The 6,179-nt window shown below is 51.4% G+C and overlaps 1 pseudogene; it reads left to right on the top strand.

Moving 5' to 3' along the window:
- The first annotated feature begins 2,333 nt into the window (after positions 1-2,333).
- LOC130883564 (60S ribosomal protein L13a-like) lies at positions 2,334-4,242 on the top strand (annotated as a pseudogene).
- Positions 4,243-6,179: the final 1,937 nt, after the last annotated feature.

A 6,179-nucleotide genomic window follows, 5' to 3' on the forward strand; every position in this document is an offset into this window, starting at 1 on the left:
TGATATCTCATGCACTAGAGAAGAGCTCGAAGCAGGCCCAGCTCCTTCCCCTATCACATTCTGGGCTCTGAGTGATCTTGGACTTGGGGGAGATGGGACAACTTCAGTTAGGAATTTCAGTGCCATTTTACATCCAAGGATACTAGGGGTCCCTGAAGGGAAGTGTCTCTTCCAGAGTCCTTCAGCTGTTAAGTGGTGGGTTCAGAACTTGAAGTCAATCCTCCCGGACAGGACTCTGTCCCATACTGTCTCTCTCAGACTCAATACCAGAGAGGATTTCTACCATAAAGCCCTAGCAGGGCTGAAAGTGAAGGGGACCTCGGCAGTCAGGAGCTAGGCATGCCGCCAAGCCCCAGTCTTTCCCTCGCTTCAGTTTGGAGACAAATCCTCAAACAGAGCATGTAATGCCACAGGGAGATGCCGAGCCACGGTGTCTATGGCTCTGTATGGTGGAATAGGTTCCGGTGACTCAGTGCAGGAGGCCTAGGAATCCCAGAAGCCTCGCTAGATGTGAAGCCACAGACCAGCTGTCCTCCAGCTCGAAGCAGGCACCAAGAGCACAGTTTAGCAAAAGGGACTGGTCCAATGAGCCCAGCACTGTGCCAGGAGTCCTGCCACTGGGATGGGGGTGCGGGGAATCACCTAAGAAAGAGAAACACTCATTCCTGGAGGTGCCGGTGTACTTTCAGAAGTCACAGACAGCTGTGGGCTCTGCTCAGGCTGCAGTGTGCCGAATGTGGACAGGCTCAGAGAATGAGATAAACCTTCTGTTCCCTTCAAAGTTCCAAGGTGGCCAGACTTTCTCATGGTGGCCTCAGCAAGGCCCCTAGTGCCAAGTGAGGGCAGAAACCAGAACTTCCAGTGTCCTCTGCCTGCTGGAGCAGTGTGGACTCTGAGTAGGGACAGCCCCTCCCAGCCCCAAAGCCAGAAAAAAAAAAAAAAAAAAAAAACAGGTGCCACTGCTTACAAGTGGCCCCGGGGAAGCCCGAAGTGCCACCTCTCCTCTGAACAAGATGTCCTTGGCACCGCACTGGGGCTCCGCTTCACCCGGTCTCATGAAAGCGCGGGACTCGGCCTCTGGACAAACAGCCAGGCATTTCCGTGTCCCTACAGTAGGCAGTGCCTTGCCAGTGCCACACCTAGTGTCCTGTCCCCTCTGGCTAAAACCCAGCGTGAGTCCCAAGCAGCAATAAGGGAAGGAAAAGGTCACAAACCCTAATGGCCCCGAAGATGGAACACCCCAAGATGTCTGGGACTAGGGGGCAAAATGGACCCTTTTGTATTGAGATGAGATTCAGTAAAAAAATTCAGTGTCTTAAAGTCAATCACTGGGGCTGAGGGTGTGGCTCAGGAGTGCAGGACTTTTCCCATATTCATGAGACCCTGGGTTTGAGCTCAGCACCAAAACAAACAAAAAAGACAGAGAAAACCCACAACAATTCAGTTGTGTTTGATAGAATTTGCAGCATTATGTAAACCATCGCCCCATCTAGTCCCAAAACATTATCATCACCCCCAAAGGATACCCTATCCTCACTGAGCGGTTGCCCCACCCCCATCACAATCAACAGTCTCTCTGGAGTGTCTCTTCTGAATGATTCAGACAAATGGAATCAGGTAGTCTCCCTGGCCAGCCCTGCTGTCGCTGGCTAGTGCCCATTGCTTCTCTGATTGCGCACCTCCGTTTTACTTTAGGAAAAAACTCACCAGCCCTTTCCAATCACGCAGCTGCCCCACCCTTGCCTCTAAGAGCAGCTCGCATCCCAAGTCTTGTCAATAATCAGCATGGTCATTGGAGACAAGTAGTGACCCAGCCCGGCCCAAAACAACCTCAGAGCCATGGCTGAATGGCCCAGAGACTGACACTATCTGGATCCATTATCAGCAAACTTACTGGGGTGCTGGGGATAGAACACGGAGCTTCACCTATAGTCAGCAAGTGGTGCCTCCCAGTGTGTGTGTGTGCATGGGTGTGCCTGTGCCATGGTACATGTGTGGAGGCCAGAGGGCAACTTGTAGGAGTCAGTTCTCTCCTGCCACGTGGATTCTAGGGCTCAGTCTTGGGTCGTTAGGTTTGGCAGCAGCCACCTTTATCCACCAGTCCAGAGGACACTCACTGTTATCCAGGTGGGTACCTAGATCCAGATCCGCCTGAGGTAGAAGCAGTCTTAGGCAGCTTGCCTTAAGAAGCTTCTAGCATCCTCTGTGTGTAAGCTAGATGGAGCACACGTCTGTTGTAAGAGGCAGAGGTGGCTGTAGTTTCCTGCCTTAGCATTACACAAAGCATCAATTGCCTTTAACAAAGATGGTAGAGGGGCAGGTTCTAGCGCGGGATGGCCAAAGCTATCTTCTGTGCATTGCGAGGGTTTCAACCAGACAAAGTACCTGGCCTTTATCCACAGCAGGTGAGCACCAACCCTTCTCAGGGCTCCTACCACTTACAGGCCCTGCACTTTTTGGTGCACAGTGCAAGGCATGCTGCCTGCAAGACCAAACAAGGCCAGACTGCCCTGGAACGCCTCAAGGTGTTGGACAGGCTCCCTCCACCTGTGACAAGAACCCGTGGGCAGTAGTCCCTGCTGTCCTCAAGGTTGGGCAGCTGAAACCTAATCAGAAAGTTTGCTCATCTGGGGCAAGTGGCTTATGAGGTCGGCCTGCAGTACCAGACTATGAGAAACAGAAGGATTCCAATTCCCAGATTTGTTAGTGGAAGCAGCAGCCGGGAAGGCTACGGAAACAGCAGGAAAGAACGTGGAGAAGAAATTCAGCAAGCTCACAGAGGTCCTCGGGACCAGTGGATTCCTGGGGCAAGACGATGAAGACCATTTGTGCCTCGAAGCAAATCAGAAGCACACAGCTGATGTTGGGAGGGTCTTCTGTTTTGAGTTGATTTTATTGGTTAATAAAGAAACTGCCTTGGCCCTTGATAGGACAGAAAATTAGGTAGGCGGAGTAAACAGAACAGAATGCTGGGAGGAAGTGAGGCAATCGCCATGCCTCTCCTCTCTGAGCCAGATGCAATGAAGCTCCAGCCCAAGATGGACACAGGTCAGACATGCTGAATCTTTCCCAGTAAGACACCACCTCGTGGTGTTACACAGATTATTAGAAATGGGTTAAGCAAGATATGAGCATTAGCCAAGAAGAGGCTAGATATAATGGGCCAGGCAGTGTTTATATGAATATAGTTTGTGTGTTGTTATTTCGGGGCATAAGCTCGCCAGACGGCGGCAGGAACACAGCCCACCGCTCCTTCTACACAAGGGCTTCATTCAGTTTGTTGAGGACCGAACTCCTGGTCTTGCATATGCTAAGCAAATGCTCGGCCACCAAGTTAAACCACAGCCCTGCCTGGCTTCCCTCACTTCTCCCTTTCATGCCTTGTAGCCTGTGCCTTTCGTTTAACACACCAGCTGCCCAATTCTACACACACACACTTCCCAGCCTTTGGGTCTTCACTCTGGTCTCCTCTTTCCAGAATGCTCTTCCTCCCCACTGCCCCCAAGTGCTTTTCTTTTCTCTTCTCTCGCTCTCTCTCTTTTTTTTTTTTTTGGTTTTTGAGACAGGGTTTGTCTCTGTAACAGTCCTATCTGTCCTGGAAATCACTCTGTAGACCAAACTGGCCTCAAACTCACAGAGATCTGTCTGCCTCTGCCTCCCAAGTGCTGGGATTAAAGGCATGCACCACTACCTGGCCATCCCAGGTGCTTTCCAGTCTTCTGCCCTCCATTTAGATGTTACCTTTCCCATAAGCCTCCTGACCTAGGACCCCACCTGTCCTCCATCAGAAAGTCATGGTTGTGATCTCCTCACCCCCCTACCTGTGATTCAGACTCAGCCTTCACCTGCCTGTTGCTTGTGACTATCTGTCTGCCTCTGTAGTCTGACCCTGCCCCCAAACTGGGATCCTTCGGGGCAAAGCCTATGCCTGATGCACAGAACCTCAGTATGTGTTTGTTGAATGAATGAATGAACTAATGAGATGCCTAGCACTTTTCTTCAGAAGGGGGCTTGTGGTAGAGTGTTTGCCTAACACTCCACCCAGAGTCCCACCCCTCGGCTCTTTCACAGAATACCTGACTCTGGAAGCCCGTGTTCTCTAGAGCTGCACCCCCCCCCAACACCTCCTGGTTTTTGAAGCCCTTGCACCTCACACTGCCCTATTCTCCCAGGAACCTTGCTCTAAGACCCTGCAGACTCCCAGTCACACCCAAGGCCAGGATGAAGCAGTCCAAGAAGTGAGCCTCCAACTTTGGGGGATCATCGAGAATTAACAGGGAAGGAAGGGTGTTTCTCTGGGATTCACTTTTGCAGAAACAGCCTGTTGGCTGGCCAGAGAAAGAGTTTCACTCTCTGATCCTTTTATCCAATGTTTATCCAGAGCCCACTAGGAGCGGGTGTTCAGCTCAGAGGTATGCAGTCATGAGCATTTACAGCTCTGCCATCTCCTAAGAGAGACAACCAAGATGCTAGGGAGCCCATGAATGGGACGCCCTGGGAGCAGAGAGCAGCGGAGCCAGGCCCCTTGCAGAATCGCTCTCCTTTGTTTACATTATAACCTGAAACCACTGAATTCTCACCAGGACTTTATGAGGTAGGGGTGATGACTGCCACGCCTTACAAACCTGCAGGAAGCTGGGGTGCAAAGAGGCCACTATCGGGGAAGTGTAGAGCAACCTTACACAAGCTCCAAATCCTGCTGCCTCTGGCTGATGGGGGAGGAGGCTCTAGCTGAGGGCACGCCCTTTTGGTGGCTTGTCAGGCCACTAGAGGACAGAGTGTACTTCCGGTACCATCCACGTGGCACAGGTGTCCTGGTTCCAGAGAGCACTCAGCTGAGATCACAGGCCCCACACAGAAAGCCTTCAGGTCAGCCTAACCTTTGTGAGATCCCAGGCGTGTCGTGGACTCCCAAGCAGGACTGCTCCCTCTCTGTTTACAGGCCTTCAGAAGCAGCTTCCAGAGCCACGTGTGGCCCTTGAGAGCAGTGTGGTGGCTTCCCCCACCCTGCAGACAGGTTTGACACCTGTCCTTGTGGGAACAGCCTGTTCCTAAAGAGAAAAACAAAACAATGAGTCAGACACTAGGTGAAGGGCGCACTCGTTGTACCAGTGAGGGGACATGGGTCACAAAAAGGGCACCTGATGGCCCTGTCGGAAACAGCAGGCCAGAGAGAACATTCCAGCTGGGGTGTGGGACCTCTGGAGGTCATGGACTCACTCCTGACTGCTAACTGTGATGAGGGGAGGAACAGGTGAAATTCTCAGAGCAGGAGTGGGTCACACTCCAAAAGAAGACTTTTCCTTCCCTCACACACAGGTGACTTCAGGAGAGCAGCTCCCTCAAGGCCCTAATTTCTGTCTTATTCACCAGAGGGTCCCTAATATTCCAAATTTTATGTCACTGGGGGCTGGAGGGCTGGCCCAGTCAGTAAAGTGTTTGTTGTACAAGGCCCTTGTTGGGGCCCCCAACACCCACACAGAAAGGCAAGCACAGTGTGTATGTCTATAATCCCAGGGAGGTGGACACGGGAAGATCCATGAAGCTCTGGTCAACCAGAGTCACTGAGTTAACTAGTGTCGGGTTCAAAGACTTACCCTACCTCCAAAAACAGCGGGGAGAGAGAGACTAAACACCTCTGTGGACCTGATGCATGCACACTTACATACATCTGACACACAGGACTGCACGATGAGTACATAGACATTTGTCAGGCCACACAGCCTCTGTTAGGGGAAACGGGTATGTCAGTGCTCAGCTAGCCGGCTCCTTTCTCAGCAGCAGGGTGCAGGCTCCCAGGTCACTGGATAGCGCCACTCAGATTCACAGGCAATCTTCCCCCAAGGCAATCCTTTCTGGAAGTGCCCTCCCACGCACACCCAGAACTGTGCCTCACCCTCTTCCCAAATGATTTTAAATCAAGTCATCTTGTCAACGAAAGTTATCACCTATTTGAATTTGGATTTTATATCATATTCATAAATTATTAGCCTTAAAACAACTTTCCTCAGTCATTAGAAAAGATACAAAATTCACCTTCAGCTTACAAGGGTCTCCAAAACCAGAAATGGGCTAATAGTGGCCCACAAGCATTGTTGACTGGCCCCTGACTGTGGCCACAGCCCAAAGCTCAAATCCAAACGCTTCTCCGCATGATCTGTCAATCAAATCAGGCATTT

This window comes from Chionomys nivalis, chromosome 11 (assembly GCF_950005125.1).
Source record: "Chionomys nivalis chromosome 11, mChiNiv1.1, whole genome shotgun sequence".
NCBI classification, from domain to species: domain Eukaryota; kingdom Metazoa; phylum Chordata; class Mammalia; order Rodentia; family Cricetidae; genus Chionomys; species Chionomys nivalis.